Consider the following 26,559-nt stretch of genomic DNA (forward strand, 5'->3'; position numbering starts at 1 on the left):
ATATATAATACATTTTCCCTTAAAATCACCAATTCGAACATTAATTATGGATACTGTCGTCATGCCTAATTATCACGGTAGTGTGGCCGTAGCATAAATATTTGAATAATTGTAATAATTATATTAAACATTAGTCACTACCTATTTTTTTAAATATTATTAGTATTTATTAATTTTAATATAATACATAATATATTTTCGTAAAAAACTTTTATAAATATAATTCATAGGTATGAATTATTATATTTATACCATTAGCCGGTTACATATGAATATTATACAGATTGTTTTGAAATTATTTTTTTGTTATATACATATATTAATTAAACATAAGAGATATTCAAAATACCTACGTAACCACAAAATATTAATTAATTTATTATTATATATTTTTAATTATGAAAAAATTACAAAACTGTGAAATTGTCTATTCCCACTTTTTCGTAATGTTTGCAATATGTCGCGACTGGATTTTTACTTCCGGTGGTTTAGAAATTAAAAATTAACCGAAAAGCTCGCGCTCTCCCCCGAGTATATATATTCTGTGCCCGCGCCATTCCTCTTTCATTACCATTTCGTCTGTTCGCAGGGTAAGTCGATTTACATATTAGCATTAATTATTGCTCTCATAATTGTACTTTGAGCTAGAGAGTAGTATATTCTTTGTTTTTGAGTGAATTGAGTGAATAATGAGTTTGTTTTCTTTATATATTTTGCTAATTAATAATTAACTAACGATTAAATATATTACTTAGTTTAGGTAATTACAAAAAGTCTTCATTCTTATTCATAACGATTTATTCTTTTGTTTTTTTTTCAATGGTTTTAATGAATTGATGATTGATTATTTTAATGAAAACGAGTAATGTTTGTTTAATGCTTTGTTTTAAAATATTCATGTATCGTTTTCAGTAACTTTTCGATAACTTCGAGATTTTACCTGACCTCGTGCTCTCACCATGTTCCAAGCATCTTCTAGCAAGAATGGCGGCAACGCAGCGGCAATGGCGTGTATCGCTACCGGTAAGCTTTATTCAATTTATTAGATTTAATAATTAACATAGGTACATATTTTCATAGGGCTCTGTTAGGTAATCAATCAGGTTGTATCTTTCTTTTTTGTGCAAATTGAAATGTTCTAAATAAGTAGGTAAGTAGATATTTCTTATAATTATTCAAAGATTTTTTTTTGTGAAATTGGTACCTATCTAATACTTATCATCTTATACGTAATTGCCGTTGTCAAGTAGTGTTAAACATTTTTCATAATGTAGTTGCGTATGTACCTAATCGATTACAGAATAAAGTAATTTTCTTAAGTATAGATAAATATAGTAAGTACTAGGTAGGTGTCAGTACTATATTTTTTTCATAATTCGTTGTAAAATAATGCGCGGGAATCGCGGATCTGCAATGTCGCGCGATGAGCGGGCACAGCCATGAGCCGCGGTTGTCGGCGTCGGTCGCCATATTTTCCTTCCTTCAGTATTATATTCAAAATTTTACCTAAATATTATTATATAGTAAAAATAATAATTTTATTAAATCATGATAATATTGTCTCCGACATATTATTCCATACCTATTTTCTTTTCAATGAAAGCTTTCTGCCAGTGAGTAGTTAAAATTGGCCCGGATACGCTTTTATATTTGTATGTAATTGAACGTTTTATATTTATATTGATTTTCGGTTTAATTCCACTTCATTTTTCACATTGTTCAAATTTTGTATCAAAGTTAATTTACACTTACATTAATTATTGTAGGTAGGTACCTACCTACTCTTAAAGTTAAAAGCAAGATTTATAAACCAGGTTTTAGAATATTATTGGAGACGGAAGAACGACTTAGTACCTATACCTACTAGAATTTTAATTGATAGGTAATAAATAAGATTTGATTTTGATTTAATACGGTTAATTATAGCCAAGTATTATGACTTAATAATTGCCAATAACAGTAAAGTTATGTACCATGTTATCCATAAAAGAATAATAGGTTAGGTTTAAAGACTTATTACCTATAAAAACAATAGTTCACCTAAAATGAGTTACATGCTTTCCGATACATATTACATAAATTATACGTCGTATTGCGTAATAAAAATAATACATAGGTATAGTAAGTGTAAGTTTTGATAGGATTAAAATGAACATGTTAAATAATTCTAGATATCTTTGATTATATGAGTACTAGATTTCCGCCCGCGGCTTCGCCCGCGTTTGCAAAGGAAAACCCGCATAGTTCCCGTTCCCGTGGGATTTCCGGGATAAAAACTATACTATGTGTTAATCCAAGTTACCCTATATATGTGTGCTAAATTTCATTATAATCGGTTCAGTAGTTTTTATGTGAAAGAGTAACAAACATCCATACATCCTTACAAACTTTCGCCTTTATAATACATATATATATTAGATATATTAGATATTAGAATACCGCCCGCGGCTTCGCCCGCGTTTGCAAAGGAAAACCCGCATAGTTCCCGTTCCCGTGGGATTTCCGGGATAAAACCTATCCTATGTGTTAATCCAAGTTACCCTCTATATGTGTGCTAAATTTCATTGTAATCGGTTCAGTAGTTTTTACGTGAAAGAGTAACAAACATCCACACATCCATACATCCATACAAACTTTCGCCTTTATAATATATATTAGATATTAGATAGTATACTGCTACGTCTCGTTGCGAATATTTTTTTATAGATTGCGGGGTAGGTACCTACAATGACGCCACATTTTCTATTCATAGGTATTTCGTAACGAGTTACGTATTTTTTAGAGTGGTACGGGAGCCAGGAACAGATTTTATGACCAAGTTCCTCTCAAGCCGTAATTAGTAAAATGCATCAAAGTATAGTATTATGAAGCCTCGTGAACGTCAGCTGGAGCTCGGTTGGGGGGAAGAGCGGTTGTAGCCTCCCGTATCAGCTGACGGTTTTTTCACCAAGATACAGCCAGCTGACCTATATATTTATCCACAGTTACATATAAGCTATCATCAGGTAAATTTTTGTTTGAGAGGAAATCACGGGAAATAAATTTTTCTTTAAATTTAACTTTCATGTTCGAGACACCAGCTGACGTATAATACACCATGTTGTAACCAGCTGATTATTTTTTTTCGTTGAGATATTGGGTTAGCTACAATTTGACAAATTTTTTGCTGAGAGGAAATTAATGAATTAATGTATTTTTTTTTCCTACGTGCGTGGGAGGCTACAACTGCTCACCCCCCCCGACCGAGCGCCAGCTGACGTTCACGAGGCTTTATAATACTATACTCTGAGGCGTCTGACGAATTATCTCTTGAGAGGAAATAATTAACTAAATTTGTACCTGGCTCCCGTACCAATAGGTATCTATCTAATCGACTTGATATTTTTGTGTTAAAAATTTTATGGACTGGTAATTTGAAATTTCACTAGGGATACTTTCTTTAATATACCTATTTCATACGGATTTTTATTTTATAATCATACAATGCATTCTTTGTTTGGAACATTTCAATTTGCTTAACATATATTACATAATAGATGTTTCTATATTCATATTATGTTTTTTCTGACCTGATAAAATGTCATTTTGTTTTTATTATTATTTTAATCGGTTAAATTATTATTAAAGGGTCAACGCATCAAGCCGATCCCCGGTTTAAGGGTAACAACGCACAATGTGTCGCGATGGCAACATGCGCGGCTGTATATTCTTCTATTCTAAATAGGGCCGTATTTTCTCAGGAAAATATAGACACTATTTTAGACTTTGGTGATATGTTATATATTCAAATAAGACCACTTGGGGTTGCGCACAATCATCCTCATTTATACCCTGAAGAATTGCCTTCTGATATACGTGTAGGGACCTATTTGGCTAAAATTAAATCGATGACAGACAACGATAGTTGGATCGACAACGGGCTGTTTCCCACATGTGACAGCGACATAGCCACTTACACTTTACAGTTAAAATTAATCCTAAAAAATAAAATATTTCACACTACACACAACGACTCCACACATAGCTACCTCTTCACCGGCGCCAATAATACAATATCTTTTTGGAGGTCAAATAATAAATATTTTATTTTTAATAGCCATAACGTAGACGCGAATAATAAATACGTCCATAACCCGCATTCGGTAGGAGCCGCACGTCTCTTTCAGTGCGACAATATAGATACTCTTGCAAAATTTTTGTTTTGGAATCCGTCGTTTGGTAGTCAATATCAAATCCATAAAATTATTTTAAATCATTTTCATAGTGTAAATATTAATAATGAATTAGTTAATGTAGACGACCAATTTGTTAGTGTAGACGACCAATTTGTTAGTGTAGACGACCAATCAGTTAGTGTAGACGACCAATTAGTTAGTGTAGACGACCAATTAGTTAGTGTAGACGACCAATTAGTTAGTGTAGACGACCAATTAGTTAGTGTAGACGACCAATTAGTTAGTGTAGACGACCAATTAGTTAGTGTAGACGACCAATTAGTTAGTGTAGACGACCCTAAATTATCTATTTTAAAGCCAGTAGTTTTAGTTAAAAAAGGTATACCCCCAAAATATGACCCTAAACTAAATTCCCTAAAACCAATAATTTTACTGAAAAATATTCGCGACCCTAAACTAACAACACTCACACCCGTTGTCTGCATCACAAAATTACCCGACGTTAGTAATGTAGGTAGGAAACGCGGTAGACCGGCTAAAAAAAATAATTCTAAAGCACACAAACAAAACAATGCCAATTTAGATTCGGATGATAGTTCATCAATAAATTCAGTAGAGGTAGGACGTAAAAGGGGACGACCAGGTAGGCGATCTATAGATGCAGATTCTCATTTAAAAGCGGTCACAAAATATAATAAGAATCATCCCGAGGTTAATAGGCAGGCAGTTAAAAAATATAATGAGAGTAATCCCGAGATCAATAAACGAGCAGTCGAAAGATATAGTAAGAATAATCCCGAGATTCATAGGCAGGCCAGTCAAAAGTTTAGTAAAAGTAATCCAGAAGTTAATAGGCAAGCCGTTCAAAAGTATACACAATCTAATCCGCAGGTTAATAGGCAAGCTGTAGATAGGTACAATCAAGTAAATCGAAATCTAGACGTTGAATTACGGAATTCAAACAATTTAATAGGTACAAAGAGTGGCGACGGCTTAACTGTCGTCAAATTGTATAGTTTTAAAAACATTTCATTATTAGATAGGGAAGCGTTTTTGTGTAGGTACTGTAATGCTAGATTGTTCTTTGAGGAAAAGAATCGTATCAAGTGGTGTTGTGGGGCTGGCGCTTATAACGTTCAGAATTTCCCGCCTTTAAATGAACCATTTTATAGCTTCCCTTCCTTTTTGCATAAACCAAGGGCTTATAATAATTTATTTGCTTTTAGTGCGTTAGGTGTTTCACACGGATTTCAGCATCCAACAACGGGGGTATCATTTTTAAAAATTCAAGGGAGGGTTTATCACAGAGTTTTCGATCTTGCGTACTCAGAAACTACTAACCCGGCTGGACTTTATATTTATGACTAGCTGGTGCGTTGTGCGCGGGCTGCAAGCAGCCCGCGAGCCCCTTTTGCCCCTGGGTTGAAGCAATAGGGCAGTCATTAGAAAATGTGTTAGAATTCCAAGTCCATTTATAATTTTCTGCTAACTGCGATTCCACAGTCAATCGGAAGTGCTTATAAATTCCCAATTCATAAATTTTCTATTCTGGAATGCTGTCGACCTTCGAGGGAGCATTGTGCGCGGGCTGCAAGCAGCCCGCGAGCCCCTTTTGCCCCTGGGTTGAAGCAATAGGGCAGTCATTTGAAAATGCATTCGAATTTTCTGTCCATTTCTTACATCTGCTAACAGCGATTATACAGTCAGTCGGTAATGCTTATAAATTCCCCATTCAAGTATTTTCCACTTCGGGAGGCTGTCCACCTTCGAGGGAGCGTGGTGTGGAAGCATCCCAGGGCAGATATCTTCAGTCATTTGAAAATGCATTCAAATTCCCCGTCAATTTGTTATTATCTGCTAACAGCGATTCCGCAGTCAATCGGAAGTGCTTATAAATTTCCCATTCAAATATTTTCTATTCCGGGGGGCTGTCCACCTTCGAGGGCGCGTGGTGCGCGAGCTGCAAGCAGCTCGCGGCTCATCCCAGGGCAGAAATCTTCAGTCATTTGAAAATGCATTCGAATTTCCTGTCCATTTGTTACATCTGCTAACAGCGATTCTACAGTCAGTCGAAACTGCTTATAAATTACATTATTCAAATATTGGTTAAATTTTTGAAACGTGATCCCGAATTTCATTTATTTGAGGTGTCTAATCAATAGCGGTGACTTTTCATAATAAACTGTTCAAGACAATAAATGTGTGAAGATGTATAAAACATATTGAAAACTTCAAGTCTTTTTAGTAGCGTCGTTTAAAATCAAATTCATTATGCTTTCGGCACTATAAAAATATCTAAGTGAAAGCCATAGGACTACTGTCAAAGAGTGTATCGATTAAGATATCGTTACACTATAAAAATAACTACTTTAAAAAAACCGACTTCAAAAACGGAAAAGTAAAAAATAATTAATTACTACATATTATTGTTAGTGTTATTCACTACATAGGTTTGAAGTCGGTGCCAAGCACTAAGCACTTATTAAACTACGCTATTTTTTGATACAAGAACTACCTATGTACTTGCAATTCAATTAAATTATTCGCAATACAAAAAATTGGCTATTTTTGATACAAAAACTACACTACTCTTGGTGTAAGTTCTACGCTATAAAGCGTGAACGATTGGCTCATTCACTCAACAAATGTGTGAAGATGTGTATATTATTACGTATTGAAAACTTCAGTATTTTTAGTAGCTTCGTTTAAAATCAAATTCATTATGCTTTCGGCACTAAAAATAAGAACCTACTTTTCCGTTTTTAAAGTCGGTTTTTTTAACGTAGTTTTAATAGTTTTTAACCTACGTATAACAGCGATTCTACAGTCAGTCGAAAATGCTTATAAATTACTTATTCAAATATTGGTTAAATTTTTGAAACGTGATCCCGAATTTCATTTATTTGAGGTGTTTGTCTAAGATTCCAGAAAGTTATTAGTATTATTAATATTGAATAACTCAGACTGATTGACCCATTGATGGTATTATATTATAGATGAAAAATAGTAATAAAGTGTATAAATTTCAATTTGAATAACCATGATATCTCTGAAAACTTGATAGCTATTGCTACTGTACATTTTATACTTCTTACTATAATATACAGAATATACCTAATAAGTGAAAGCCATCTACATTTTAAACAACATTGTTTGCTATAAGAAAAAAGGAACCGAGTATAATAATTTGGCCATACTCTTTATCAATTTTAATTCACCAAACATCATAAATTTAATATATTATTTAACCAAAAAATATCTTTCAAGAACAATGTAACTCGGGATCCCTGCAGAAGTCTTGACAAAAATTATAAATTACTTATTCAAATATTGGTTAAATTCTTGAAACGTGATCCCCGAATTTCATCATTTTTAGGTGTCTAATCGATAGCGGGCAGTGACTTTTCATAATAAACTGTTAAAGAGTTTACTTAACACGCTCGTCGCTTCGCTCCTCGCTCCCTATTTGAATATTTACGCCGGCCGCTGACGTGACTTGCTCGCTTCGCTCGCTTGGCTAGTGCGGTAGTTCAAAAGTAACCTAACTCGCTCGTCGCTTCGCTCCTCGCTACTTCTTTGAGTATTTACGCCGGCCGCTGACGTGACTTGCTCGCTTCGCTCGCTTGGCTAGTGCGGTAGTTCAAAAGTTAACCTAACTTGCTCGTCGCTTCGCTCCTCGCTACTTCTTTGAATATTTACGCCGGCCGCTGACGTGACTTGCTCGCTTCGCTCGCTTGGCTAGTACGGTAGTTCAAAAATAACCTAACTCGCTCGTCGCTTCGCTCCTCGCTACTTCTTTGAATATTTACGCAGGCCGCTGACGTGACTTGCTCGCTTCGCTCGCTTGGCTAGTGCGGTAGTTCAAAAGTTAACCTAACTCGCTCGTCGCTTCGCTCCTCGCTACTTCTTTGAATATTAACGCCGGCCGCTGACGTGACTTGCTCGCTTCGCTCGCTTGGCTAGTGCAGTAGTTCAAAAGTTAACTCGCTCGTCGCTTCGCTCCTCGCTACTTCTTTGAATATTTACGCCGGCCGCTGACGTGACTTGCTCGCTTCGCTCGCTTGGCTAGTGCGGTAGTTCAAAAGTTAACCTAACTCGCTCGTCGCTTCGCTCCTCGCTACCTATTTGAATATTTACGCCAGCCGCTGCCATGATTCGCTCGCTTCGCTCGCTTGGCTCGTGCGGTAGTTCAAAAGTTAATAAATATTTTCTACTCCGGGAGGCTGTCGATCTTCGAGGTTGCGCGGTGCGCGGGCAGCAAGCAGCCCGCGGCACCGTCTTTTGCCGTTGCTATTCAATTACCCTTCCTACTATGGAAATTTCCATACAAAATTTTCGAAAAAAAAATTTCGCTTTTTACCAAAAATTTTTATATGCCTGGAAGCGGACCAGGTTTTGAAGCATTTTTTACTTCGGCGACCCCGACCTACCTGCCACCGGTTCAGAGAGCCGTTGAATTTCGTGATGTATGGAAAATGGAAACCGAGGGTCGGAGAGAAATTCTGAGTATGCAGTTTTGTAAATCTGGCCGATTAGAGCACAGAAATCAATTTTCAGATAGATCGTAAAGTAATCGGCGCCACCATCTTGCTTTGAAAAATTGGCCATTTTTGAAAAAAAAATTGCGTCCAATTTGAAATTTCTCGATTGCCCTGGTAGCGCCCCATGTTTCTGATCATTTTTTAGTTCTACACCCCCCACCTATCTGACGCTGTTTCGGAGAGCCGTCGAATTTCGCGTTGTATGAAACTCGGAAACCAGAGGTGGAAACTCGATGATGAGTATGCCAACTTAATGTGCGTCTCGATTAAAGCCCCTGTGCCAAGTTTCAGCGCGATCGGACCAGCGATGGCCGTTTTAGTATTTGTATGGCGGCGGCCATTTTTTCCGCCATTTTGAATTTTTTTCACTATCTGTGGTAATTGCTCGAGGTCTACTACAAGTTTAGTTCGAGCACCCCAGATGTAGCTGCTACCGTTTGCGCGGGCCGTTGACCGTCTTCGCGAGATGAGGGAAAGTTTAAGATTTCGTATTTTTCTGGATATCCTGGGAGCTGGGCGAGTACGAACATGGTGTGAGTGTATTTCCGCGATGCGCCACCTCGGCTATATGCACCTTTTTATGTTTGCGCCAAAAATGGAAAAATTCCAAAATCGAGCGACCCACTATGGCTCCCTGGTAGCGTCCCAGGGTGGTGATCATTTTTAGTTCCGACACCCCCCACCCAACTCGCACCGTTTCCGCGGGCCGTTGGATTTTATGTTGTATGGAAGTTGGAAACTGGGGCCCGGAGCCACTCGAACGGGGCACCGATCGATTCGCCGGCTCGAACAGAGCACGTGTGCCAAATTTGAGACGTAAGGATTCATAAACGGCGATTTTGGCAAAGTACGGCGGCCATCTTGTTTTCGCGAAAATCCCCATTTTTCCACCACCCCTGGTAATCGCCACCAGTTCCGAGCATTTTTTGTTCAGACACCCCCCCTCCAGGTATCACCGTTTTTGCGCACCTCCAGGGGTCCACTCGGTTTTCGAAGATGATCGAGATCGCTATATTTTTCCTCTGGTCACTCGGCGCACCTCTACACGATCACGTCAAAATCCCCCCCACTTTCCACGTAGTTTCCGAGAAAACCGATGTCAGTCAGTGAGTCAGTCAGTGGTAGTGTAGCTTTATATATTATAATAACAGTGAGCGAGAGAGCATCGCTTCAAATTTAAATCTAGATTTAACAGTCATTCGGTCCATCACTAATTTCTTGCATAGTCATAACCCTTATATAGAGTGCTTCAAGCGGCTGAGCCAAGAACCATCCGACCACGCACACCTCATTTTTGAACACACCACACGACGCACACATGGCAACATTCTCGGTGATATGCCTTTGGGCAACGAGATTGCTGCCATTATTAGTAATGAGCAGGAGCGCTATATTCCGCGCGCCATTGCAATCTGGAAAATTGGCGACAAAAAGCCTCACACAGTAGATATAATGCACCCCTTATATGAAACTTTTCAATATCCATTATTGTATCCGCACGGTAACCCTGGATGGTTTCCTAACAAAACGGACAATAATGGAGCAAAACTAACCCAGAACAAATACGTTAGATGTCTCCTTCTGAGCGAACCCCGTTTCAACGATTATAATCGTTTGTCCGAAGAGTGGTTAGTTGATATGCAATGTAGGATTTTAGAAGAAAGACTTCGTTACCTGTATAACATCCAAAAAGGTAACACGGATAATGCTCTCCGTTCCGCTCCATTAAGAGAAGTAGAGTCAGTTTTACAGCAAATCAGTGTAGATGAGACTATTCGAGGAGAGGGTGGGGTTGTGCCTGGTAGAGTTTATTTGCCGAGTAGTTACACGGGGGGGCCTAGATATATGAAGCAAAAGTATATGGATGCTATGGCTGTAGTTAACAGATTAGGATTGCCATCTTTTCTTTTAACTTTAACATGCAATCCCAAATGGCCTGAAATACAAAATTCAACAACAGGTCATCATAATACGCCTTCAATTTGTGCTAGAGTTTTTAATATTAAATTACAACAACTTTTGAGGGATCTTCGCACAGGGGTTTGGTTTGGTAAAATTGTTTATATTTTATATGTAATAGAGTTCCAAAAACGGGGATTACCACACGCTCATATCTGTTTTGCAGTCGAGGGTGGTGGCCCCGTTCACGGTACTGATGTAGATAAATTTATTAGAGCAGATATTCCTGACGCTTCAGAAGCTGATGGAAAATTGAGGAAAGCCGTTTTAGATTATATGGTTCATGGTCCATGCGGTCCACCGCATAGGACAGATTTAAAATGTTGGGATAGTGAAAAAAAAAAATGTACAAGCTATTTCCCAAAACCAGAGACAGAGGTCACACACTGTAATGATAAAGGGTTTATAAATTTAAAGCGTAATAGTAAAAATACAGCCACCATTAAATACAGAGGGAGGGATGTAGAAATTAGTGATTTGTGGATAGTACCATACAACGCTGCCCTTCTCCTTAGATACGATTGTCATTTAAATTTAGAATCAGTGTCCACTCGAACTGTAATTAAATATCTTTTCAAATATATGACCAAAGGTCCAGACGAGGCTCGAGTCGCCATTGTTCCAGATGAACACAAAAATAACGAAATAGAACAGTACGTCACAAAACGATACATCGGTTCTGGTGAGGCTGCTTGGAGAGTTTTTGAGTTTGACGTCACGGGACGTGAGCCTACTGTAAAAATGTTAGATGTTCATTTAGAAAATCACCAGTCTGTTTTTTTTAAGGCGGGAAATGAAGAACGTGCGGTTAAAAATTCAGATTCAGATCTCATCACGTATTTTAATCGTCCCCTCGGTGAAGAATTTGATAGGTTAACATATTTAGATTTTTACGAGAGGTACATAGTTCATTCAAGCCGCCCCTCAACAAAAAATACAATCATTTACGAAATGAATAACGGAAAATTTTTGACTAAAAGACAGAGGGGAGAAATAGTGACGCGTTTATTTTGGGTCGCGCCCAACAGAGGTGAACAATTTTATTTAAGATTACTGTTAGCTTTACACCCCTGCCGTAGTTACAGGGATCTTTATAATTTGGGTGGTCCAAATTGTAACACATTCCAGGAAGCCGCTAAAGCCGTTGGGATCGCCAACGATGAAGCCGAATACGAGATAGCTATGCAGGAAGCTTCATGTTTTTTGACCGGACCACGCCTGCGTAACTTTTTCGTATTATTGGCTGTTAACGGGGTAGCAGTAGCGACACTGTGGGAAAAATTTAAAAATGAGCTGGCTGAAGACATCCTTAACCGCGTAGATAACGATCCGGATAGAGCGTACACCCAGGCCTTGGTTCAAATTGACCGTCTATTGCGAAAACATGGTACGTGTTTGTTAGAGCAGGGTTTGCCTGACGCGCGCGATGACACTACCGAATTAGGCCGTGAGAAGGCTCTACACGATGCAGACGGGTTACGCGAATTTGTAGATATTTGGACACCCAAGCTGTCTCATGACCAGCGGCAAGTGTTCGAATATGTGCAAAATTTGCTAACTGATGATGTTTTTCGCAATAGTAACGAAAGTGCTATTTATATAGACGGTCCGGCAGGCACTGGTAAAACGTTGCTTTTAAATACGATAGCAGCGTACGTGAGGGGCGTACTAAACGGTGTAGTTTTGTGCACTGCGAGTTCAGGTATTGCCGCGCAGAACTATGTAGGCGGTATGACCGCGCACAGTATGTTTAGGTATCCGTTGAGCGCTATTGACGATTTAGGGTATTGGTATGTAACAAACGGAACCCAGAGAGCTGAACTCATACTACACTCCGATTTAATTATTTACGACGAAGCGCCGATGGTACACAAGTACCTCATTCATTTGTTAGATAGGTCTTTGCAAGACTTGACAAAGTCTAATAAAAGTTTCGGGGGAAAGGTTATCATCTTTGCCGGAGACTTTCGTCAGATTCCACCAGTAGTTACCAATGCCAAGTGTCATTCCGATATATTTAATGCCTCAGTAAAATCATCGCCCTTATGGCAGAGTTTAAAGACTTTTTCACTAACTACACCTCAGAGGTGTAGTGAAGATAGTGTATTTTCCGATTTTTTGCTTCAAATAGGTTCTAACAATTTGCCTTTACATTCGGTAAAGGTCGGCAGATCTTGTCAAAATTTAATAGACCTTTCACTTTTATCATTTACTACAGATTTAAATGAGTTAATTAATTTTGTTTTTTCGGATTTCCTATTAGAACACGAGCCAGAAGTTTGCATAGGTAGAGCCATTCTTTCAACTCACAATTCTAATATTAGGGAAATAAATAGAACTGTATTAGACCGTTTGCCAGGCGATCTTTTACATTTCTATTCAGTAGATAAAACGGCCACGGATGACACTGACGAATTGTATTTAGGCGTGGACGTGTTGAATGGTATGCACCCTAAAGGTATACCAGAACACGATCTCACATTAAAAGTAGGATGCATTTGCATGATAATACGTAACCTTAGTTTTTCGGATCATTTAGTTAATGGTACGAAAGTTATAATCGTAGGGACTTCACCTCGATTGATAACAGTTCAGAAACCGGGAATAGCCGAATTGTTTTTTATACCGCGAATCATGTTCAAAGCCCCCATTGATCATAATAGTCCGATAGAAATGTGTCGATTGCAATTTCCCCTTCAGGTGTGCTATGCAATGACCATTCACAAGAGTCAAGGCCAAACCATTAATAGGGTTGGCATTGATTTAAGATCGGATGTCTTCAGTCACGGACAGTTGTACGTGGCATTAGGTCGCGTACGGGATAGGAACGATTTAATGCTTCTTGTACATAGGGAAAAATTAATAGACGGTAAACCTTACGTTAATAACGTCGTCATTCCACAGTTACTTTAGGGATTTCCCACCATGCATTACACTATTCACTTTGCTTGGTAGATTGACGAGTTACACTTGCAAGCATTACACACTCGGCTTCCTGGAATGAAATTGTTCACCTCCGTTCTATATCAGAAATCAATTATTAAAATCAAATCATGTTGCCAACGTTTACATTGTGCGTATTTTTTTATGAACTCTTATCATCACGACGCTAACATTAAAAAACGAATTGATTCTACGTTAAAGTTGAAACACTGTGTAACAAATTATTTGTATTAAAGTAAAATGCGAGAGCGAATGTATAAGTTTGTTATTGGTTTTAAGGTTGTATGCGTATTGTCGAGTATTTATATGTCAGTGGCGGTGACAGTAATTTATAAAATTGACTGAACTTTTCTTATATTTAATAATGCCATGGATACGTAAGTCATAGCAGCTGCTTGGTTCATAGGAATTTAAATGGATTTGATTGGACCTTATCGGCTCGGTGACAGGTGGAAATGCGTGTCGAGAGTCCTCTGCAAGGCGGTAGGTCGTGAGTTCCGGAGCCGGCGGCCGGCCGTGGGAGGCGCAGGAGCGACTCTGTCGCAGAGGTGAGTGCGGTGCCCTAAGTCGCTTTGCATTGGCGCTGCGTCGCGCCTGCAGTGATGGCGGTGACTAGATGTAGACAGTGTCGAAACAATAGAATATTACGATTGATAATGCGGGGCGTTTCTCTCAAGTTGTATGTATTAATATTTATATTACATCTCATATAATATGTCATAATTGTGCTCACCTAACCAAAATATTTACGTATTTGAAAAAAAATGGATACACAAAATAAAAACAATTTTAATTTTATGTTCCTATAAATTGTTATTAATTCGAAGTATCAAATTTGATAAAATGTTGAGTGAATTTTATCACTATCATGTAAACAAAATTTAAATGGACATGTTTATTAATATACTATACTGTATAATTATTAGGTAATTTTGCCCATCATTGTACGGTCATCCAAGAAAGTGGTGTACCAGTTTTGATTTAGTTTCCCGGTTATCGAAAATTACAACAAGGTTCGTTATAAAAAGATATTACTGAAAGAGACAACATTATCATGACGTAAACCTATGTATTTAGTATTCATACGTCATATGTCACATATAAGTACATGACATTTTAACCTTTAGTATAAATGAAAAGGACATTACTTTCTACAAAGCAATAATTGAAATGTTTCCAAACAAAAGTAATAAAAACTATTTAAATAGACAACCGAATTCCATTTGAAAAAGAAAACTGACAATTGACATTTTGTCAAATATGTATATGCAAAAATGTGCAAAAAATCGATATATTTTCCGTGTTATTTTTCAATCAACTGCATATAAAATCATCTCAATGCCTGCCAACTTGACCATTGCCGAAAGAGCACAAATAATTGCCCAATTTAATGAGGGAAGCAGTATCAGTGCGATATCCCGGAATTTGAATATATCGAGGCATTCTGTCCGCTTTTGGATTCATCGTGAAGGACAGGAGGGAAGTTTGTTGGATCACAGAAGAAGTGGTCGCCGGCCTGCACTCTCCAATAACGATAGAGAACGAGAAGAGCCCACAAAACATTTTGCGGAGATGTTCGATGTGAGTGCCCAAACAATATGGAATCATCTACATTACATGGGGTTGCACCACAGGCATTACGTCAAGAAAATATATTTGACGGATGCTCACAGACTTGCTCGTCTGAACTTCGCCAGAGAGCGCTTAGAGTTTGATTGGTCTAATACAGTGTTTTGTGATGAAAAAACGTTTAAATCCAGTCAGCATGGACGTCTTCACCTTTGGCGATAATTCAACGCGGTATAAAGATGATCATGTAATCCCAAATAGAGAATCAGGTCGAATTTCCGAAAATATTTATGAGTGCGGATGGTGTAGGAGAATTGTGTTCTCTACCTCCTCGAGCGACGGCTGTAAATTATATCGACGTGCTTCAGAATGCAATGCTACCGACAGTCCGTAATGTTTACCCGGAGAACGAAGTGCCACAATTTGATTTTGTTCAAGATAATTGTTCAATTCATAATGCGAGGATCGTAAGAGCCTGGTTTCGTTCACACACTGACGTAAGGGTAATTCAGTGGCCCTCAAGATCGCCGGACCTCAACCCGATAGAAAATCTTTGGGGCCTTAAGATCAACGATGGTCGCATCAAAAAACATATTATGAGTAAAAGCAACCTGTGTTTTCATCACTTGAACTAGCCATCAAACTATCACTTGAACTTTCACCATTCTTTGCCCGCGAAATCACACGAGTTTCAACAAGTTGCTGATTTAAGTTAGCGACACACTCAATAGGCGGTGTTGTCAGACATATTAACCAACTATTTTACACCAAATACTTTGAATGTATGAAGTATGAAGGTACTTTAGCAATATAAAAATTTGCTTGAAGTGTTCTTCAAAGCAAAGCTGATGACCCATTGTACACCAATCATCACATTTTCAATACTTAAATTGTAAATTATACCCGAATCCTCATAAATTGAAACTTTGATTACAGATTATGTATTATAATAATCACACCTGCGCAAAGCATGCATATGCACTTACGAGTATTTTATGTAAAAAATATTGTCACAAGAATATGGTTATTCATCACATCGAATAAATTCAAGCATTTGTTACTAACGTAAATAATAGGGTGGCAGTTTCACTTCTTAGATTATTTCGTATGCCTTTAATTTGTATAAATTTAAATATATTTTTAATAATTATATTTAAAACAGCAAATTGTACAGCAAAAGCTACCAAAAAAAATACATAAAAAATATCAGAAAACAAAAAATATAAAAAAGCCAAAAAAAAAGAACAAAAACAAAAAAATACCAAAAAAAAAAAAACGAAAAAAATAATTATGATAGAACATCAAGAATATATTTGCCGCATCAACGAAACAAGAAACAAATACTGGAATTACATACGTTATATAATTAAAATAGCCATTTTACTATTATAATAAACAGTCATACGGTCTCGTACTGAAATATATGTAGAAATGAGAACAATGAAAACATTGGTCAGACGCAATAGCCAAACAAACATGAAATCATCAAAATGGCATTATGATCCAGTTGCCGTCGTTTAATGTGAGGTCACATAGTTTTGGAACTAAACTGAAGTGCAAATTATAACCGAACGAACATGAAACTAAAATCCTAATATTAACGACATCAAATAAAACACTGAAGGCTATGCTTTTATGATTGATTTGTATGATAATATTTTCTGAAACGACATCCAAACAAGAACATGAATTCTATCCGGTTGCTGATCGCACTCGCTGGGCTTCCCAAAAGGGTCTCACCCGGTGGGGTTGATCGCACGGATCCTGCAAGCGAGTGGAGTTAATGAATTTTAATTTACATAAAAATACTTGACTGTATTCAGTATTGAAGTATGGTGGAATAGTTCGATATGTGAATAGCGTATAATTAGTAATTCCAGTATTTTGAATCACCTCAATCAAGCAAGATCAAGATTTATTATATAAGTAATTAAGTATTAAAAAATGTATTCGTATAAATTTATTCTTTTATCTCGTTTTAAATGGAACAAAAGTTTAAAACAAATGTTGGTTGTCGATTATTATGTAAGTACTTATGAGAAAAAAAATATTAACATACATTCCCAAATTACGTTGTCAACAGTTATTTTACAATAAATTTTAAAGTTATAATATTGTAATTCGTATTGCAAAAATAAAAACTTTCTTCCTTACTTTTACTCTGCCTTCTCTTCTTTGAGAGAAACTTTATTGAATTAAAGTATCAGGCAACTCTTCTATTTTTTCGCTATACCTTCTTATGTAACTCGCCCTTTTCGTTTCGTGTTATTTAATTACACCACTGTGCCTATTCTTTTTTCTCTTCTTTATATCTTCTCTAAATTCTTCTTAATACGTTATAGTTTATACTATGTAATTTAAAAAAAGGCAACGTTAACCTGTAATATTAAGAACTCATTGTATATAGAGTACCTACATACTATCATTATGTAAAATACATTTCATCTTAATGTACCTAATGTAGGAATACAACTGGTCGACTGGTTATTTATTTTGTAATTTGTAACATTTCATTGCTTGCTTGCTTAAAATAATTAAAGTGACTATGTAGTAAGTACTGTTATCGTACAAACTCCAAACCTAAATCGAGGACTGAAGAATTGTTAGTAAACTACAATCAATTGCTTTTTTCACATGCATATAATATATCTATAAAATATAATTTTTGTTTTTCTTAGATACATAAGTAGAACTTTTATGTTTACGTATCACCTATAAGTTTTTGTTATTTACAATATTTTAGTAAGACAATGTAAAATGTATGAAATACTCTAAGAATTGAAAACATCTTTTGTTAGTATGATAACCATATTCTTGAATATTTATATATATAAAATTCAACGCAAAAAAAAAAACTATATTATCAAAAACAATTAATCAATATCATAATTACTTCGAAAATGCATAGTGTCTTATTGTGATTTTTTTACCAAGGATATCTTTGCCCGAAGATCAATTCATATGCAAATTTTTAAATTGCAAAAATACCTTCACACTGGCAACATTATATCTGACAACACTCATGCCGTATGTGTCGCTAACTTAAATTAGCAACTTGTTGTAACTCGTCGAATATCATGTGTGATTTCGCGGGCAAAAATAGTGAAAATTCAAGTTGATGTTTGTGCATGATGGCAAAAACACAGGTTACTCATAATATGTTATTAAATAACGTTTGAAATATTATAACTACCACTGAAGGTTGTTTTATACAAGAGTTACAATGGTGGGCAAAATTTCCTAATAATGTAGCGATCTATATTTTACAACATTGCTCAGCATCAAAAAAAGCTTAGGGTTAGCACATTTTATATTACCACATAATTTGATAGTTAATAAATATTATTTCTATTCGGTTAATTTCGGAAAAATAAGCCTAATTTGGTATCTCGGAAATAACCATGGTAAATAAAGTTAAATCACTGAATTTTAAGCACAACTTAAATGTAAAAATATGATTATTTTTATTTAATTGTCAATGAACAATATTCTGTTTTGCTTTTTGTCTTTTTATTGCCTACAACATAATCCCACTACGAAATCTTTGCAGCAAAAGAAATCGAAAGAATGCTCATTTTACTGAGATTTACCAGCTTTTTGGAAAAGTAAAATGCGATTTATAGGAAAAAGAGAAAAAAAAGCCTGGGCAACGTTTCCCAGCCTCTGAAGGTTCCCGACCTTTCATGATACTGCTTTGACTTAAGTAAACGACATCTTTCGTTTTGTGAATATTTCACGGTATATTAATAAAATAATAACTCAACATTTATCAAATTTGATACTTAGAATAAATAACTATTATTTATCTATACATATAATAAAATCGTAGGAAAGTCAAAACTGTACATTGAATATTTTTTTAAAAGAATACTTGGGCCGTAATCTATAATCGATATAGAAGCCAAAAACATAGTTTTTAGAATTTTTGTCTGTTTGTCTGTTTGTCTGTTTGTCTGTTTGTCTGTATGTTTGTCCAGGCAAATCTCGAAAAGTACTGCATAGATTGACTTCAAATTTTGCATGAATATTACTAACAGGTCGGGTGAGGCTTTTTTAAACATATTATCATGCTATCACCTCCGGGGGAGGAGCTGTGAACCTTTATTTTTCTTACGTATTCCGTGTACTACGACAGCGTACAATCTAAAGACTCATGTTTAAATGTTGTTTTTGAGTAAGCCACGCTATTATCTAGCTTTACACTATAAAAACTACGTCATTTATGTAATTTTGGCAGAGAAACAGTTAAATTAATCTTAGCAGTATAAAGACAAATTTGAAACAGCGCCATCTATGAAGTGTTAGAAAAATCAAACACACGTTAACTATTGGAAATTAATAATCAAATGACGCATATATAAATGTTGTTTGACAATATCTAGATTGACACTATAAAAATTATGCCATTTAAGTAACTTGGGAAGAGAAACATAGTTTAAAGAATGTAAGTTGTATAATGTTAATTTTGTAACAGCGCCATCTATGAGATTTCGTAAAAATCAAATCAATTTAGATGTTAACACTACTGAATACACAGTTGGAAATTAATAATTTAAATATAATTATGTTATTTATTTAACTCTTTAGCCCATATCTTCCCTTCCCTATAAGGTATATTTCGTGTAAATAATAAATATACTACATTTTTTTAAAGTGAGGGTAGATGTTTATTATTTTAAGTAAAACTAGACACCATTATCTACAGTTAATCTAATATTGATTGCGTTCATTAGTTACAATTTTAAAAATCTTCGTATTTTATAAATTTACTAGCTTACCGCCCGCAGGTTCGTCCGCTTTGTCTAAAACCTAATAAATTATATACTAAAACCTTCCTCTTGAATCAGTCTATCTATTAAAAAAACCGCATCAAAATCCGTTGCGAAGTTTTAAAGATTTAAGCATACAAAGGGACATAGGGACAGAGAAAGCGACTTTTTTTATACTATGTAGTGATATTTATTAAGCAATTGAATGCCATAAAACCAAAAATATCAAATGCAATCTTCGTGTTTTGTGAATTTTCACCATCATGCGTTCCCACAAAAAGTAAGTTGTTACTTATAGGTATTTATTTTTTATAATGATAGCAATTCATGTTTTTTGTTGGTAGATATTAAATTACACTTTTAGAATGAAATAATAAAATGATGAATTCTTTTATTATTTTGAGGTGCATTGGGAACATTAGTTTTTGATAAAATTTTATTTGTAAGTAGCTTTTTTTATAGATTTACAGTTAACTTTCGATTTTGTTATTTACAGATTCAATGCTCATAAAATTATATCGCCTTTGGAAGACGATTTCTGCTGATATTTTTACAACACCACTTGAAAATTGATGATTTGATGGTAAAGATAGTAGCAGCGAGGAAATTAGTAATCATCCGCTTCGTCAATTTTTGACTGAAGTTAATGTCCAACGTCCAATGGTTCAATCATTGGAAGTATCTCGGGAAATTTTGGAGGATATTTTTCAGGAAGGAGAGGAGGGGCAGCCAACCACATATCAAACGACTACGTTTTAGTACCGAGAAAAATGTTATTCCAAATGAAACGTAAATTTTGCACTCACAACTGTACAAGTAATGTTTTTATTTTGACTTTGCGGTTATCTGATTATAATATTTATCGTTATGGCTATCGAGGTACCGACCGTACTGGGATCAGAGTACATGATACAGTTCATCATCCAGGATTGCTAAGAGCATTTTAACACTGAAAAAGATGTTTTCTTTGAATCGTAGTTGCTTCATTTATTTATTTTTAATCATTTTACATAATATGTTTTATATTTTATAAATATAATATCATTTTCATTATTTAAGTAGATAAAATAAATTATGTAACGGTTTTATAAGAAAACACAGTATATTTATTAGGCGATGGTGATTTCTTCCAGGCAAAAGATATTCATCAGCTCAATAAAATTGAATAGTATGTTGTTAGTTATTCTTTAGATTCACAATTATTGTAATGAGCATTTCCGCAAGCAAGTTGTATCGTAGTTAGATATATCATAGTTTTGACATATTAAAGTTCCAACAAAACCCTCAAATTTTCGAGCAGGGTTGAGCAAGATAATTTGAAAAATGTGCCGTGTTAAGTATTATAGAAAAGGTTAGTTCGTTGGTAATTATTATATCTTCTTCATTTACATGTTGTTAGTAAAAATAAACTTTGACTAACAGTCAAAGTATATTTTAACTAATACTACTTAATATCTATTATACCTACTTATGTTCAGTATTTATCTGTATTATTCATCATCATCAGCCCATATACGTTCCCACTGCTGGGACACGGGCCTCCTATGAGGGTACAGGCCATAATCCACCACGCTGGCCAAGTGCGTGTTGGCGGATGACACATGTCATCGAACTTTTTAATTCTTCGACATGTCGGTTTCCTCACGATGTTTTCCTTCACCGTTCGAGCAGTGGTGATGTTACAACATGCGCAGATAAATTGAAAAATCAATTTATTTCCTGCGCGCTCGCCTGGTCTCGAACCCCGGACTTATCGATTCGAAGTCCGAGGTCTCACCACTGAGCCACCACTGTTTATCTGTATTATTATTGCTTGGTAATTAATATATTTTCATGTCGTATACCTAATTATAAACATAAGTTTGATGTGTAATTAGCTGGATTTATTTTTACACACTCACAGACTTATATTTTATGTTAAAAGAGTGTTAATAGTGTAAATCATGATATTTTTTCACAATTAATAATAATCCTTTTTTCTAATGGTGTTGGCATTAAATTAAACCGCGCTGTCGTTTCGTTCACAAAAAGTGATGTTATGAGGAGCATATTCGGTCCTCATATCATAAAAAATCTGTGCGAAAACAATAAACACGTGTGAGGCCCTCACGGCAGATCGGGGCGGTCTGACGCGAAGTGGGGACAGCGTTGTCACTGTATCGCTCTTGCCACGCTGTTCAACAGACTTATTCGATAGTTCAGTTTTGTGTTAAGACCGCTGTGACAACCAACCCGTGAGACAACCAAACCCGGTCTCCCCTACTATCCCGTGAGACCGAAACCTTCAATGAGAGGGTATGACGTCTCACAGCTGATCGCAAACGGCATATTGTACTATCCCGTGAGACCAAAACCCTCACTGAGAGGGAATTATGTCTCACTACTGATCACGACAGTCATATTTTATCTCGAGAATCTGAAACTTTACTCAATATGAAGACCGTTTGACAAATGATAGGGTGCATCATAATATTATTCGATCTCTTGAAGATGAACATGAGTATAAGCAATGACTAGAGTAGGGACGCGAATATTACAATTATATGAGAAAAGAACGATTAATAAGTTTGTTTAATGAAAGATTAAGAATTGAAACTATTCGGTCTCTGGAAACGGACGAATAGCGAGAGGGCCGTCTTACTGCAGACAGATTTCGTCATAGTCTTAATGTCTTGAGGTAAACAATCTACGAATTCGGTGGTGTGGTCTGACAAATATAAAAGTGGGTTTGCTTATAACCTCACAATTGATTACAGATCATCTTCTGTAAAGGCGTAGTATGTTCTTTTTGTAATGCTTTAAAGTGTAGTAAGGAGTCGGCTTTCATTTGAAGATACACCGGAACCTTTGAAATCACTACTTTTAGAGGAACATACTGTGCAATGTAAACTCTTATTAGACAATATTCGCTCTTATAGTAGCGCGTTTCAAATGATCCTTTGGTGCTCAATAATTATCAGAAGGTCCGTTCATACTTACTTTTAAGATACAAGGTCAAGTTTACCATTTGATAGGATCCCTTTTGCCTGTAGGCCAACCTAAGTTTGTTTAAATATATTTTGTATTCGACTACAACGAATAGTGGAATACAAGAAATCAATATTTCTCAAATTTAAAACTGAACTCATTTCACAATTTTAGAACAGGTTAATTCGTATGTATGCAGTTTTAAATCGACATTAGAAGCTTTTCCTCAAGATGGTGATATCGGCACTCAGGAACTCCCTGGACGTGTTATAACGCCCAGGCCACAGTATTACAAATTTTTCCTAAAATAGAGCAACGAATGTATTTTCGCATAGCAACGGAGGGGAACTCGCGGGGGGTCAAGTGACGCGTCACGCGAGCCACTTACCACAAACATGCTTAGTTTGTGGTACCGAGCGCGAAAGAAAGTCATCGTGTTTTTAGTAAAGTTACTATGTTAACTAACGTAATTTAATACATAAGTACATATTCTATAATGGTGTGCTCAAACTGTTAATCTACATTTAATTTAGATTATTAGATATATTTTGATACTAAGTAATGTAGAATTTAAATCACATTCATTCATGTTTTCTTCAGATTTTAAGATTTTCTTATCAGAGTGTTCAATTTTAATGTAAGTAGTTAAATTTTATAAGAGACAATAATTAAGAACATTCAAAAATAAAGTGTCACGTATTTTTTTTAAACGACGAATGACGAAAAACGACCTAATCGCGGACGAAGTCGCGGGCAACAGCTAGTAAGAACATAAAATTGTTTTTATTTTGTGTATCCGTGATCTGTCCATTTTTTTTTTCAAATACGCAAATATTTTGGTTAGGTTAGCACAATTATGACATATTATATGAGATGTAATGTAATATAAATATTAATACACACAACTTGAGAGAAACGCCCCGCATTATCAATCGTAATATTCTATTGTTTCGACACTGTCTACATCTAGCCACCGCCATCACTGCAGGCGCGACGCAGCGCCAATGCAAAGCGACCGCACTCACCTCACCGCACCGCACTCACCTCTGCGACAGAGCCGCTCCTGCGCCCGCCGCGGCGCGCGCCGGCCCGGCCACGTCTCGCCGCCGAGCGAGGCCGCTCGCGCGCAGCTCCGCCCGACACCGGCCCGGTACCGTCCGCGGATCCATTCCTTCCGTTGGACTAAAAGCGCCCGCTATCGTCTTTCATGATCCATCGTTATTCTATATTCGAAGGGCTATCATTTCATTTTTATAAATTGCATCACGTCCGACGTATATTTACAGTACAACGCGCTACATCATTACTTCTAATATCGTACTTTTACATTCGCTGAGCGCATTTTACAGTAATATTTAAATATTTTGTCTCGCTATGCTTCAATTTTCTATGTAGATCAATCAATTTTGTTTTTTAACATAAACTTACATGCACAACACAAACTATATTTTTATGTACATAAAATCAATTAAGTTTAGTTTATAGGTATATAGACTAGAGTAAACTAGAGTAAATTAATTTAGATCGTGTAAATTATTGATGTAGAATGTAGATATTTTATTCATACATTTTATTTACGTGTATACCTAAGTATGTATTTTTGATAGAATCATGGTTATATTTATTTAATTTTATTTTATTACACGCATAACGCTTTACTTAAACACGTGTCAATCATAAACACACTTTACAATTTTTATTTCTTTTATAGTTAAGTATAATAGTAGTAATTAGTGTATATCGAGTACTTAGACGGTAGTTAGGTAACTCCGCCTGTGTTTGAGGGTGAATAGAATAAATTTTATGAGATTATTTTATTCTACCTCATCGCAGCCAGTCCCAAGCCTGGATAAAGGAGGAGGTGGTAGTTTTGCATTAATACAGAAAGTTTCAGATATAATTTGCTCAGTATGATGTGAAACACCTCGCTGCCAGTCAAAAAAATTGAAAACAGTGTTCCTTTTTGCGGATATTTGTCATAGGTTTATATTATCTTTTATAATCTTCTTATTATGTTTCTAAATTTATGATACAACTTATATATTTCATATTTTCCAGATCGCAGAAGACGGACAAACAACACAAAAGAATAGGTTTAATATGACAACATTAAATCACAAGTTAAGTATATTATATTTGTTTGGCATAATTCCTGTTTGTCTAAAAAGGAGCATTAAAATAACATAATATCTTGATTAATGTTTTTTTTTTTTCAGAAACGCCACAATTGAATCCCAGTTGAAATAGGAAAATATAAAAGACCAGTTTCATCCATAGGAAGAAAGATACTACTTATTTTACCAATAAAAGGACTTGAGGGCAAAATATTTTACATATTAAGTACATATAAAGTTTTGATGAAGAATTTTGATGAGAAAAAATAGCAAGTTAAGTACATAATATATTTATTGACCTAATTAATTCCTGTTTGTGAAACATTTAAACTGCATAAATATAATAAATAACACATCATGATTAAATTTACATTTTAATCGACTTCGAAATTGGACTTATTCTCTTTTTCGCTTTGTTACATCATAATTTTTCACTGGGAAAACCGATTTTGAGAATTCTTTTTTTTTATTTGAAAGCTGCCTGCAATGTGGTGGTCCCAATTATTTGATTTAGTTTTGACAAATTGAAGGTTTTCATTAAATGTGGTTTTTTTTTTCAGAAATGCCACAAATTACTCTATAACATAAAGACAGTTTCATCAAGAGGAGGAATGACACAACAAATAAAAGGAATAATTGAAGTCAAAATATTGTACATATATAAAACAGGCTTTGTATCAGTACAAAATGGAATCACCAGTTAAGTATGTTAATTATATTTTTGGCCTAATTTTTGTTTATGAAACGATCAAACTACATAAAGTATTGATCAAAAATAGTTTCCTCAATGCAACCTCTGTTACTATTAGAACAAAATATATTTTTTTATAAATTTATACATACTATTAAGTATTACTTAACTATATTTGTTGTAAAATACATTAAAATCTTTAATTTCTAACTATAAAACTCTCGTCACAAACAATAAGTTTTATAATAAACATCGCTGTTAAAAACCAAAGTTGTGACTTTCAAGAATTCATATTATATCTATTCATAAATTGAATTTCAATCTAATTTTTATTATGGACTATTCTTGATTTTTGATTGATACTCATACTCATGCATGTGAAAAAGGATAACAAAAATATGTATTCATATTTTAAACAATTTCAGCCAGACGCGCCAGGTGCTCAAAGCAGCGTCACTAAGAAGAAACACGTGAAAGCACGAAACAGACCACCATCGTGCTCCGTGGAAGATCCGCATTGTTACGCTCCTATTGGTCTTAGCAAGATGTTATATTATATTATGTTTAGCCTTTAATATATTGATCCGACCTGTTTTTATAATATTTATTCAAAATTTTAAGTTTATCCATGCACTACTGTTTACGTCTAGCCCGGGGTAGCATATTTTTTGCTTCGATTATTATTTTGTAAATCGCACCCAAAAAATATTCAAGTGTATTTTCCTACGTTTTTTTTATGTATAGATTTTATTTAAGTTGTATGAAAAAATGTATTACTGTTACCATTAGTTGAATAATATAGTTATGTTAATAAAACCATTTTAGTTTCAA

At 35.4% G+C, this 26,559-nt stretch overlaps 1 long non-coding RNA gene across 1 annotated transcript; it reads left to right on the forward strand.

Moving 5' to 3' along the window:
- Positions 1-574: 574 nt before the first annotated feature.
- On the forward strand, positions 575-26,559 carry LOC149895253 (uncharacterized). Its single transcript, XR_016458537.1, has 5 exons — positions 575-590; positions 913-1,023; positions 24,982-25,310; positions 25,598-25,741; positions 26,154-26,559. It is a non-coding gene; the product is annotated as an uncharacterized LOC149895253 (long non-coding RNA).

The sequence above is a fragment of the Colias eurytheme genome, chromosome 32 (genome assembly GCF_061535395.1).
Source record: "Colias eurytheme isolate Ceu_HAF_F1 chromosome 32, ilColEury1 Martin Lab GWU primary, whole genome shotgun sequence".
NCBI lineage: Eukaryota > Metazoa > Arthropoda > Insecta > Lepidoptera > Pieridae > Colias > Colias eurytheme.